General features: G+C 32.9%; 1 protein-coding gene across 3 annotated transcripts in view; it reads right to left on the reverse strand.

Moving 5' to 3' along the window:
* LOC124372280 overlaps positions 1 to 14,796 on the reverse strand; it is a 61,270-nt gene extending 46,474 nt beyond the window's left edge. For 2 of the 3 annotated variants that reach the window (XM_046830676.1, XM_046830661.1), the window contains exons 1-2: positions 14,689 to 14,796; positions 6,025 to 6,407 (exon numbers count right to left, since the gene is read on the reverse strand). The gene's annotated coding sequence lies outside the window, so the exon portion shown is untranslated. Of the gene's footprint in view, positions 1 to 6,024; positions 6,408 to 14,246; positions 14,441 to 14,688 lie in introns of those variants that run through there. The other variant, XM_046830670.1, reaches the window with a different exon arrangement.

The raw sequence follows: 14,796 nt of genomic DNA on the forward strand, positions 1-14,796 counted from the left end.
TAATAAAATATGACATTTACAGTCTATTTATGTACAAGACAAAATAGTATGTAAAAGTAAAATGAAAATTAGCAATATCTGTTTACTGAGCTGATGTCCGTACATAAAATCAGCAAGACATGGTAGAGTTGACAAATAAAGATATAGAAAATATGAACTTCAAGTAAATTATTTTAAAAATCCTAGTTTGTTACTGCTTATTTCAAAATAGTTTTATCACAAAGAACTACAAAAACATATTTAAGAAATTGGTAATTTGCCTACTGACGATCAATAGTTGTCCATGAATAGGCAGACCAGCAGACTTGCGAAATGCCCCAAAATAAATATGAAATAGAAATTATAACCTAAATATTATTTGTAAAATTATACGGTAATTTGTTAATTTGGTTATCTATGTATGTTTTTTATACAGAAAATACAACAATTGGTCATGTGCATCCTGCAGATCAGCTATCATCCATTATTAGACTTACTTATATTTGAGATTCAGCTTCGACACATCACTCGTAATAATATTGTGAAAGGGCTGTAGTATCGAGTATCAGAATCGACTCATCCCTAGTAAAATTTCAGACAGGATGATTTAACACATAATCTAAGCTTTTCCAGGTTTATATCACAGCTTACAGCCCTGGTTACGATTAATTGATTAGAGAATTGATGGGATTTTCACCAGCTGTCGTCAAACCAATGCTGCTATGACTATGGAAATTTATGTGTGTATGGATTTTGCCTGGGTAGCAGTCTGCAGACTCGTAACAATATTTCTTCAGTTGAGGTTTGGATGTGATCGTGATATCAAATCATAACCTCACTTTTTTGTTTTTAAACGTAATTTGATGATCAATTGGAACATGTGTGAGGAGTAATCGTTCACATATTAACTGAGATGATCAGTTGGCTCACTTTAATTATCAACTTTAAAATGTGCTATCCTCGCAGTCTGCAAACAATTCGGCGACATCCTTACCCTCGCATTGTCGATCTTCATTTAATTTCACACATCAGGTAAAATGCGATGTTCATGATTAACTAACTCTTGATAACAAGGACCTGTCAAATTATTTCTTGATTTTTTCAAGTTCTTAGAGACAGAAAATTTGTTTTTTAGATTTCTCGTTTATACAAAGAGATTCCTGGCTTATTTCCATTTTCCTGGTTGGGTAGTCACCTTGAAATGACCCCTTATTCAGATTAATACCCATTTTTAATGTATTTTATATTTTGAATATCCAGCACATGCATTACGTGACTTCAGAGCCAATGATAAAGATTATGTTTAAAACATGCATATCAGGTTTACTGTAGACCACAAGGCTACTTTGAATGAATAAATACAGCTACACCTGTTGTGAAAGCAAAATTTGATGGATGTAGTGTTAGCACATGTTGGCTTACGGTAATAGGCTACCTATTATTAGCACAAATATTCTTCATTGTAAATGTCTGTGCATGGATATTGTTATGGCTGTTAAGAAAATATAAACTTATTGTTTAATCAAATCAAATCAAATCAAAGCATTTATTTTCAGGATACAAAGAATGTATATAACAACGTCAATATGATACATTAAACTAGCTTGTGAGATTTTGCACTACAAGAAAAAACTCATCGACACTGTAAATAGCAGATTTTAAACAACCAACATTTTATGGTATTTTTGAAATTAGTCCTGCTCATGATCTTTACTTGCATGGGTAGAGCATTGAAAAGCTTGATACCCTGGTATAGAAAGCTGCATTGAGTACTAGTATAGTTACATCTAGGAGTTATTAATTATTTCTATTGCGTGTAAAATGATTATGTACATCTCTTTGGTTGCTAAGTCCTAAATAAATTATCTTTAACATACAACAATACATTTAAAACATAGATGGACGGCAGGGTCAAAATATTAAAATTTACAAAAAGAGGTTTACAATGTTCTCTACTATGTACATTGCCAATTATTCCTAATTGCCTTCTTCTGAAGTACAAACAGCTTATTTGCTAAATGAGAAATGGCCCCCACAAAGCAACTCCATAGGTCAAAAAACTATTTATATATGCATAATATACACACAGCATGTGATCAATAGAAATTACTCCATTTAGAGCCCTAATCAAAAAGATTGCCCCTTGCAGTCTGAGCAGCCACATAATCAATGTGAGTTTGCCACTTTAGGTTTGACTGCAAATAGACACATAAAAACTTAAGACTCAAGTCATCATTATCACTTGACCTACAAGACAAGGTGAGTTGTAAATGTAAATCCTGGATTTTATTTTCATTTAGACATAATTTGTTGGCTGCACACCAGTCGTTTTACAATTGAAGTTTTTTAATTCTAAGCATCTCCCTACAATCATCAACTGATTCTGTACAGACTTTTGAGGCCCAGGTCATCAGCAAACATGTAGGTGCTTACACTGCTGTCATTAAGATTAGAGGGCAGGTCATTTACATAAATAATAAATAAAGTAGGCCCCAAAATTGAACCTTGGGGAACACCTAACTGAACAAGACGTGTATCAGACAAAGAGCCATTGAAATAAACATATTGGAACCTATTTGTAAGGTAAGAAACAAAGAAATTTACAACAGTATTACTAAAACCATAAAACTTAAGCTTATTTACTAAAATGGCATGATTTACTGTGTCAAAGGCCTTGGAAAGGTCATAAGACCTAAAATTTACTAAAATTTTTTGATTCCAGGCCCTCATAACAATCATTAATAAGAGATTGGACTGCCCCAACAGTGCTGCGCTTGGCCCGAAAACCAAACTGACAGCTGCTAAGCAAATTATAGGTTTCAAGATAATGAACTAACTGCCCATGAACTAGCCGTTCCAAGACCTTTGACACAATTGAAACAATCGATATAAGGCCTATAATTACACACTTGATCCTTGGGACCCTTCTTATGCACAGGAATTACTTTGTTGGTCTTTAAAACATCAGGGAAAATACCTAACATAATACATTCATTAAACAAAAAAGTTAAAACCTCACAAACAAAAACTAGCAGCTAATTTTAAAATAGGGGCATTAACACCAAAACAGTCAAGACAAGAAACTATTACTTAAACTAATGATAGCAGCATAGACTTTTTCCACTTTAAAAACTTTAAAACTAAAATTGTCAGCTGGGAGCCATGAAACAGAGTAGTTATTTAAATAGAAGGAGTAGTTATTATTGCTAGGTGGTTATCCCGTCACAAAGTCTCGGAAACTGAGTTTACAAAAAATTCATTAAAACTATTTTGGATTTATTTTGATAGATGAACCTATAGGCCTAGACTGGCTATTTAATCTAGCTGATTGGTTTATTATTCTTCCAAGCAGCCTTGCTTTTATTTTTTGCTTTGTCAATTAGGCCATTATTAAAATTAAGTTTAGCCTTCTTTATCTCATTCCTATAGACTATTTTTAGTTTTTTGTAATTATTTCTTATTTCTAAGTTTAGCTCAGATCTTGTGTTCTTTATTATGAAATAAAGTCTGTCTAACTCTAACTTGATTTGAGTTAGGCCATCATGGTACCAGGAAACATCTTTACTCCTAGTTTTAATTGGTTTTCTTTTAAGAGGCATAGAACTATTTAGAGCCCACAGAAAATTATCTAAAAATAACTTAAACTTACAATTTATATCTGAATCCCATACTGTAAAATTTCATTCCAATTAACCAGAGCAAGATAAGATAGAAACTGTGATGTACCACGATCAGATATAGGCCTAGAGATGGATATCTTAGTGACAGCTTCTGATGTTTCATGTTCCAATTTAGCCTCAAAAAAGAGAGCACAATGATCTGAGACAGCAGTATGAATAACAGAGGAGTGTCCCCTATCTTGATGCACAGTAGTAAGCAGATTGTCGATGCAGCTAACCGTGTTATCATTTATGCCAGGTCTTGTTACCTCATAAACAGTAGTGTTAAGTCCAAAACTATCAAACAAGTTTTAGCAGCTCTTTGGTATCACCACTTTTGCTTGAGAAAGTCCACATTGAAATCACCAACAATAATTAGGTTAAAATTTATTGCCACACAAGATAGAAAACATTTCACTCAATTTCTCATGGAATAGATTTAAATTTCCGGCTGGAGACCTGTAGAAAGTCACCACTATAGTCCCTTCCAGGCAGGCAGCAAAATCGCCGCTAACTCAAAAGTAATCTCTTCTGAGAGACAAGCAATTTTATCTAGAAGAACAAAATTCAGATCTCTCCTTGACGCAAATTAGTACACCCCCATGGGAATGTTTTTTCTCTGGCAAAACAAATCCGCCATAACATATCCTGGCACTACTAAGTTCTTAATATCGGATTTGGACAACCAATGTTCAGCAATACACAATACATCACAATTGTATTGGCAAATTCAGTAATTCAATGTTTAAAAGTTTATTAGTTATGCTTTGCACGTTCCAAAACAGCAACTTAAAGTTAGGGCCTAAGATCGGACGACCCAGATTTATCAGAATGAAACTTGATGGGATTGGGCGAACTAGGCCCAGCCCCACTACACTGAGACACATTTGTATTAAGACCCAAGTTTAGCTCCTTGGATCCGTTTGATCGCCTTGTTCCAAAAAAGAATGCGAGAAGTCACTTCCAGAAGAAAAGTTTTTACGGTTGTATCGAAAATCGATTCACAAAAGCTCCCGAAGGCCAGAAGTCAGGAGAGTAGATCTTCTCCCACAGAGATATAGGCACACCTACCTTATAAGAGCTGTAGCCAGGCCGCTTACTTCTCAACTTTGTTATTTCGAAATTACCCTCCACTTGCTTGTTAATATATTGTTTCAATGAGTTACTGTCCACTTGTTCCGCTATTCTTGAAACAAACAGATATCTAAGCTTATCAACCACCTTCAGTTTTATCGTCACTGTTTTGCTCTCCCAATGATGAAACCAGATAGTCTAGGTTGTTTTCGCTTTTTGTACCTAACCTCAACAAATCCAGCACTGTCCATTTCATTTTGCCGTGGTTTGCCATTTACATCAGTCGAACCCAGTCTCTGAGCTGAACCGAGATTTTTTTTCCTTCCAAAAACCAGCGTGGAGGAGGCAGGTTTCTGCTGAGGGGTTGACTTCTTTTTTGTAGTAGATTTTTTGTTCCCGATCTCTTGGTAAAATTTACTATCTGACATCAAATGTACTGTAGTTGTTTTGGGAATTTGACAGTCACCTTCACTTCCATTATTACCATCAGAAGGAAGATTGGAAACTGCAGAAGTCAAAACTAGGCTGTTGTCAGGCCTAAGTCTACCATTTTGATAGGCTAGACCCAATTGAGTCATTAAGACTCATAGACTGGGAATGTATATTTTGTCTTACAGCATTTTGTTTTAATTTGTCAGCGCATGAGACCTGGTTTCTTTCAAAGGTTTACAAGTGCTTCCTCTAATATACCTGCCTCATTGAGCTTTTCAATTAGGATCGCATTCTCATTTTGAAGTTGCGTTAATTGATTTCTCATATCACACTGATTTTTAGAAAAATTTCATAAATTTTGATCTGTTAAAATTTTAATATGTAGACTACACTGACTACAATCGTCATTGTCACTATTTCCTATATGGCAAGCCTTACTCTCAGTTACTGCTATAAAACCTCTTCAGGGTCCTTGTCACACTTACTACAAGTAAAGTTTTGATTTTTCACCAGTATTAAAGCGATATTCACTTTTAGATTTACCGGCACACTCAAAATGAAACCAAAAACCACAATTTCCTTGGCATTGAATGCCACCAGTTTTTATTTGTAACGTATTTAGAACACTCATTACATTTACTACTGTTCCTACTAGGCGCCATGTTGGATTTTTTAAATGTATTAAAATGTGTATTTTTTTTATTTATACATTTATTTATATATTTTACTACAAACAGTAAAGCAACCTCTGGTTTTAATTGATAAAACTTACTTACATTGATATATTACTTACATTTGAGAATTAGAATATTTATTAAATGTAATGTACTCACAACTAATAGTTTAATTTATTTTAACTAAAATTTGCTTAGATACATACCTTAGCACAGAATACGATGAGTGTTAAGCATAGGGAAAAGAATGAGTTGGCAGCAAAAGTCGTAATTTTGTTTTGTTCCGTCCAAAATCTTATGTCTTCTCTTCATGTCCTGCTACTGAGCTTAATGCCACACATGGAATATATCAAGAGTTACTAAATTAATACCGAAACAAACCGAACATTAACAAGACTAATTAATTTTAATAATAATCAACAAAAGTTACTAACAAAACAATAAAAAATGTTAAATATTCCTAAAAATTGCTAATTTTAACTGCGTATTTGATTTAATATCTTTAACGAAATGATAAGTTCCATGTTTGGGTTCGCTGCATTAAGGCTGCTGTCTGATAGCCTCCTATCGATTTCCAGCCATATTGAGACTAAAACAAAAAACATCACATTGTGTGTTAAAATTTTCACTTTCCTACAGGTACAATATAAAAACTATAAAATAAAACAAATATATAGTCACTCTAGAATTCTTTAACAAATTAAACAATTAATTTATTTGTATTACTACTCCTCTCAATTTTTCATACAAATTTGGTCAGTACAATAGGTTCAAATTTAAACCAATAAATGTTTATCTAGTACTTTTTTAAATATACATAGCATAATTTTTTTCCCCTTTCACTCCTGGGAAATATTTACAGGTTATGTATAAAAATACCCAGCCTTCTGACATATAAATCCTTTTAACATACCTACATGATAAAACAGTTCTTTCTAAACATCAAAACATAAAAAAAAACTACAATTTGAATACATATTACATTATTTAGGCTATATTTTTTTATTAAAAAATTCGAATGTTAGGTAAACTAGAGTTACTGAATATTTGTAGATAGGTAAGTGTAGTAGTAGATCTATTCTTCTTTAATTAGGCACATTCAGACAGAGAAAAATGTACCCTGCCAGTTAAGTATTTTACAGCTACCAATGAAAGTAAAAAATTATTATCCATTTATCTTCAAAAAAAGTTCACTATTGTACAAAAATAGTGCATTGAGCAAGTACAGAACTGAGAAAGCAACTCTTGTCCTGCATTCATTTGTCTTCACACACCACAAGGAAAACATCAAACACATAGTTATAGTCAACTGTGGGTAATATTTTGTTTGAGATGAATTTTTTTCTACTAAATATTTTTACTAAGTTAAATACCATATTAAAAGTAAGTTTATAATTTCTAGATTTAAAAAAGGTTAGTTTCAAGTTTTTCAATAATATGCGTTAGATGCAAAAGGCAAACAAAATCAGCCATTACTAATTCTGGGTAATGTAGACCTCAAAAATTAGTTTCCATCGTTGATTTCAGAAACAACATATTATACCTAAAAAAAAATGCTGTTGAGAAAAGCTCTCGCAAAATTGTGACAAAAGCAAGAAGAACACCAAACAGGGAAAAGTACATTGCATTATACAGCATTAAAATATTATTTCAATGATACTGTAAGATTATATTTTCGTCATCACATTTAATTTTATGTATAAAATATATTAGACTACGTGCCACAACACGGACGATGAACTGTCTGGTTGGAAAACGTCTGCCTACTCTCGGATCAAAAAGTATAGATACCAGAGTTTGAACGTTAACCACACAGTAACTAATACAACTAATTTACAGGAGTCACATTAAAATTTAGCTTGTTTACTTCTGCTTTTATACGTATAAAGCAAATTATTTACAAACAATAACCAAGTGTTGTGTCCTGTAAGAATGAAAAAAGGTACCGATTTTTGATGCTTTGCTACTAAACTGCAATTTTGAAAATTAATTACTCATTGCTAAACCTGCCATTGGAAGTCCAAAAGCCCATATGAAAAAAGCTAATGGGAAATGTTTAAATATATTAAAACAATATTTAATTTATTACGACCTCCTTGTGCAGTTAACGGCGTGATTGAATCACCCACGATCGTCACAACACCGCTCTCAACAGTCTGTGCGTTCCAGTGAGCAGGCACCAGCCGCAGTAAATTAACAAAATCTGTTTAATTAAAGTGGTGTTAAAAATTATAGTTTTAAATTGTTTATGCAAATAAATAATCTTTAAAAGAAAAATAATAACTTAAGTTCAATAACGTGCCCAATACTGAACCAGGTTAAGAATAAAAGTTAAAATGGTTATTTGACAACTTTTCTCCATATTTATTATAACATTCTAAAATTAGATTCTCTAAATAAGTACACTTCTACATACATTGTATAAAGCTTTGCTTTTAAGGATTACAAGTTTTCTAGTTAGCTCAAATTAGTTAGTTCTAGTAGTTCAAGCTCACTCAATTAGTTAGTTTATGGTTGACATTCAAACTAGGTTAATCTATACTTTTTATTGCGAGAGTAGTATCCATCAAGTGGCCATGCTTGTTGCGATGACAGTGGTGCTGATGCGCAGTGACTGACAAGCATACGAACAAAAAAGAATGTTGTACGCTTCTAAACGTTGTCATGGTGAGTCTATAACTAGTACTGGAGATTATTCGAGGTTATGTAATAATCAGATTTTATTTTGAAATGACAAGACATCCGGGAACTGTTATGTATAACCCATTCAAGCAATTTGTTAATGATCTCTATTAAAGGTACTAATGGAAAGTAATCCATTTCAATGACGTTTAACAGCAGTTCCTATTCCTTACTTGAGAGCACGGCTTTTTGTTTGCTCCTCCCTTTTCTGGTTCTTTTCCATGAGAAATTCCAGCATCCAGTTCTGCAATTTATCTGGGTTTCCTTGGAAGTGAAAGCCATGTTTATAGTTGCAGAGAAAAAAAATTATCAACATTTTAACCTCTCTTCTGTTACTGTACTTTTAAACCGTACAGACAATAAGATGGCACAGACGAGTAACAATCCGTTTTGTGGAGCTTGTCCTTAAAGGGTAACTGGTCACTCTGGAGGAGTAATGTGTGAAGGAAAGTGTTTAAAGTGGTTTCACTTTGCTTGTGCAGGGAAAGAGAAGATTTTTACTAAAGGTGAAAAGCCTAATTTCGTATGCGATAGTTGTAAGCAGCATTGCAAAAGTGATGTGGTAAGTGTTTTATACAAAATCCCACATAGAAGAGGACAAAGGGTCGTGTTATTGTATCTCTCATATTAAAAATTTAACACTTATTCTACTGCAGTCAAGAGCTTAGGGAAGACGCCAGAATTTAAACAAATGTTTGAAAAATCACTCATTAAACAAGTGTGGAATATTAACTTGTTTCTTGATTCCACAACAAAGGATTACACTCTAATTCTACTATAAGCTGTTAAAAGGTTTTAGTCCCACATTTTTAACAGTAAACCAATGTTAATATCAAAGTCCTACATTTATAACTGCAAAACAATGTTGATATCAAAAGAACCGAAATGAACCACTCCAATATTCAAGCAGGGTTAAGAAACGAGAACCTGCAACGCCACAAGTGCTGAGTGCTGGGCTGCTGAACTGCTTATGGAGCATTTTGGCGCTAACACTGTAATCAGTCACTACGTGACATGCTCCCCTTACTAAAATAACCAAATCATTATTGAACGCAATTTTCTTGCCATGCAAAACTACTAGCACCGGTAAGAAAACCTACTTATAAGTACTATAATTGTAAAATAAACAACCATAATAAATTGTCTGGTAAATAATTTTCATAAATATGAGTATATGTTCTAAGGTGATCTATCTGATTATTAAGTGACAAAAACAAACAATAATAAAAATGAATCAAAGTGTTGATTTTGTAGTTAGCCCACAGATATCATATCAAATATTGTAAATAAATAAGCAATAAAATATTTACATCATAGTGTACAAAAAGTAGGCTAATGTTCATATTTAATTGAGCATCTATGGACTCCTCTCCAACCAAATCCACCGGGATCCATATTTCGAGAAAGACTGGCACGCCCAAAAGGTTCGGTGATTGACTGTGACAACTAGTAGCCAGTATGAACCATTCAATGCTCCAAAAATCTACTATGTAACCGGGTCTAAACCAAACACATCTGTGGCGTGTATTACTGCTTTATCGGTTGTCACGAGTGTGTGTCTACTACGTATCTCGTTATTATTCTTCATCGTGTGCTAGAATTGTGATTAGTTATACTCCGAACGTTTGTTTGAATACATTTGTTTTTAGAACTGGATGGTTCGGATTTAAAATAAGTATAAGACAGCTGATGCGCAGTAAAAGATCGCCGTAGACATTACGTACTATATCACTCACACTCGCTTGTATGTATATCTCTCGCGCTTGCACCTACAGTAACTTTTGAGGTGCCTGGCTGCATGAAGGAACCATAGAAAGTGTCTGGGAACTGAGAAAACATCTTTTTATAGTTCCCCTGATAACATATATAAATTTCAGGTTTTATAATATGACGAAAGGGTAATTCTAAGCAATATATGGGTCATCCTCGATTTTTCTCATATTACAATATAATGTTCCAATAGTCAATTAGAAAAGGAAATGACTAGAATTTCTTGCCGGAAAGCAGTTATAGGGAGCAGGCAACCGCCAGACGGTCATATATTGCTTAGAGTTACCTATTAGTGATCAGGGGCACTGACGTGATCTGGGCTTCAAATTTGGTACTACTCGAGTTAATTTTTTTCCTAAAAGAGCAAGCAGCGCGAAGCGCTGCGCAGCGGGCAGGCATCGTGCGTGATCCTTTTTTTTATTAAAAATTTCTGATAAATTGTTATTACATATTACAATATAATGTAGGTGATGTATGTAAAACAATTTTAAACACATAATTACATGCTGGAAAGCAAAGTAAACCAATATAATCCGCCCAATACAAAATCTCCGTAAAAATTTGGTAAAGGAATCTGTGTCATTCCTTTGGCCTGAATCAATTCAGTATAGACGAAGATCACGCACGATGCTTGCCCGCTGCGCAGCGCTTCGCGCTGCTTGCTCTTTTAGGAAAAAAATTAACTCGAGTAGTTCCAAATTTGAAGCCCAGATCACGTCAGTGCCCCTGATCACAAATAGGTAATTCTCGCGGTTGCCTGCTCCCTATAACTGCTTTCCAGCAAGAAATTCTAGTCATTTCCTTTTCTAATTGACTATTGGAACATTATATTGCAATATGAGTTGCCTGCTCCCTATAACTGCTTTCCGGCAAGAAATTCTAGTCATTTCCTTTTCTAATTGACTATTGGAACATTATATTGTAATATGAGAAAAATCGAGGTTGACCCATATATTGCTTAGAATTACCGACGAAAGTACTATTTTTATTAATCGTACTTTAGGGGTGCCTGGCAGGGGGTTGGAACTATACTAAGTGTCTGGCATCGCACATGCAGCTTTCTATCGTTGATTAATGTTGAAATGTATAAAAACTGAGCTTTACACTATTACGAATTTAAACTGTGATTTAACTCACCTTTACTATCTGTTACCTGTCGAAGCCACCGCGACCCAGGCTCCATACTCGAGGTACGTTTATACCTGTATAGTACTCGAATACTGACAAGTTGTCAGCTTTTATGAAATAACGAATGCCTGGGTGTCGCGGGCTTTTGATCTATAACTTCTATAACATAGACTTTGTTACTTTTCCATTGTAAACGCTGGTATTACAGTTAATGCACAGTAGTTAAGTACTGGTTAGGCTACAAAAGTAAGGACCACCACAATAATTGAATCCTTGACATTAATGATTATCTAAAACTACTGAAACCAAAATGTCAAACCAAATCACGTTAGAGCCGGATCATTCCATGTCAAATCATTCAGAAAGTGACACCAAAGGTTGTCAGAATTTGATGAGTTATTTATCAAAATATCTGTATTCAAACTTAAAGAGTAATGTAAATAAAATGTTGATACGTACTCATGATTCAGAAAATTGTAATTTCTTTAGTACAAAATAGTCAACTTATACTGACTTTCAAATATCTATTTTACAATGATGTATTTCCTGTAATAGAGATGTTTTGGTAGATAAAATATTTTAAATGTTGAATATTGATTGAAACAAGTTCTGACTTTGTATTAGACAGACTTACTCAAAAGCCCACCAATTTTATTTCACCATTCTATAGCAAATTTAATTTAGGTTTTGGTTACTCCAAATTTGGTCCCAGGAGTCAGAATCTAGTTATTGACCAGGTTTTAAACACATGTCAAATTTTACAGAACTTTTTATTTCAGGGCTCAGTTAAAGAGCTTAAATATATATTTACATTCAAACTAATTAGATATTTTACCCCAGAATTTCATTTTGAACAAAATATAACTTTGACCAATATAGCTTAATAAATAGCACATTTATTACAAAAATTTTAAAACGATGTGACATTACGAGATGAAAAATTCCACAATATTAACAGGTTTTGGTCAAAACTTTGACATAGCCTATTATATCTGAAAAATTAATCAATATATTATAAAAATAATAGTGTGGTTTCTTAGGTCTATGCTCAACCAACCAACTCACCAAAATGTAATAAAATTCTGACAAACTTACTTGTCAAAGCTTAGCTGGATGATTTGAAATGGATGACCCAGCTTTGATTATGAATCATTCTAAGGATCTTCAAAGGATTCATAATCAAGGATTATAGGTATTTCAAATTATAATATAGTTTGGCTGTTTTTATATCTTAACAAATAATAATTCAATGATATAAATAAATTAAATGATAAATCAAATTAAAGTGAAGCTATATGTGAAAGAAATCTAGATGATTAAAATTAACTTATAGAAAATAATAAAACTTTAGTTACATTTTTATAACCATACAAAATAAACCTCTCTACAAAATAATAGCCCATCTGAAATGGTATTTCTGCACATTTTGCTGACATCAAAATTATACTCATATATTAGAGTTGTAGGTTGATTTTGTTCAAACTAAAATAGTACATGATTGATTGGTAATATATTTGTAAACCTAATTTATAGGAATAAAAACTCTTCTCAAATATGTTTTTTAAAACATTGTTTGTTATGTCTTTCTTGCAATGAAACATTATGGATTTTCATTTTTAATAATTTAGTTTTCACCACTAATAACCGGACGCTTTGGATTTAAAGGAGTAATATCGTTGTGAGTGTCAATACCTTTAGTAACAACCAGCAACTTCTGGAAATAAGAAAAACATCCCTCAAGATAGTACCCAAATTAAAGCTCAGATCAAGTGAACGCTTGAAAAAGTTATTTTTAACTTTGGAAGTCACCAAGTAACCTAATACCAGAAAGTCGTTATGAGAACACCAAATCATTCAGCCCAGCTGTTACTGAAATAACAGTATCCCGGTGATAGGTTACCACTGAATTGCTGTTACTGGCACTAATACTGCCCATCTGTAATGGTTGCATGCACAATGGTTGTGTACATGTTGTATTAATTTGTGTCACACACGTTTATCTTTTAAAATAATAAAAGTAAATCAATTTTATACTATTTCGTTTGTTATATTTATAAACATACACAGTCTAGATCATTGTTTAATTACAATAACATTATTATTATTTATAATTAACTTTAAATGCCTATAACATACTTTGGTTTAAGTAGTTATATTGAGGATTCCTTACAAATGAATATCGATGATTCAAACATCGATCATCCAAGTGTTGGACACTCACTATACTGCTGCCATTCCCATGTAGATTTGTTCACCAGGAAGAGCAATTAAACATATGAATAACAACACCGGTTGTTAATTTCAATGTTTTTGTGGGGCTAAAGTATAATTAGCGACCACTGCCACAATCAGATCATGATTATCAAATGAAATCTAATCATCGATATTCATGACCATCCACCAATAAAAAATTATAAAAGCAAAATGTCGGAACAAATAACATAATAGGCTAGATATTTGTTTTTTGTTTCATTTATATTTAACTAATATAAGTTCAAGGAAAATACAATCAAAATGCAAGATATTTATTTCACATTATAAATATCACAGCTTTCCATGAGAATTATAGGAAACTTTTAATCTAGCCTTCTCTCAAAAGTCCATATAGCCTAATCCAAGGGTATTATGTAAAATTGGGTTTTCTGAATAATAAAATTACATGGTCATTACTTACTTGGATCATACAGTGGGCTAATGCAGCATGAATTGGCTACATACATTAAAAATTCTTATATGAATGAAAGGAAACTTTCAACCCAACCTTCTTAAAAAGTCCATAGAGCTTAAGCCTAGCCTATTATGTAAAATTGGGTTTTTTAGATAGTAAAATATCATGGCCATTACTTACTTGGATCATTTACTAGGCTACTTACTACAGCATCAATTGGCTACATTTATTAAAATTTACACAGGTACTGTCTCCTAACACTTCTGAAATGTTGAAACTCATGCTAACAAAATATCAAGGCTAAGAAGTAGCTCAACCTACAGACATGACATTGAATGATGTAAGCTTGAAAAAATAATATCAAGAGATATTGGACAGCAGTCAGAAATTAAAAAGTCTAATACTCTCTAAGTTTAAGTTTAATGTACTATTAACAAGCCAATACACAGAACGTTTTCTAATTGTGACATATTTGCAATCACGGGTGACTAAGTCGAAGGCGTTTGACACATCCTAATAATGTAATAATTAAACTTCTTGGTACATACAGGTTAATTAAATATATAATGAAACCTTAATAATAAAAATTAATAATGTAAATGATAAATACAATGATTGTTACCTTTGGAATTCAATGGAATGAAAAATATCCCCTTTTTATATTCTTGAAACAAACACACACCCCTGTTGAAATGGAAAATGGATTTCTTCAATAGGAATAGTGGGTAGT

The sequence above is a fragment of the Homalodisca vitripennis genome, chromosome 1, assembly GCF_021130785.1.
Source record: "Homalodisca vitripennis isolate AUS2020 chromosome 1, UT_GWSS_2.1, whole genome shotgun sequence".
Taxonomy (NCBI): domain Eukaryota; kingdom Metazoa; phylum Arthropoda; class Insecta; order Hemiptera; family Cicadellidae; genus Homalodisca; species Homalodisca vitripennis.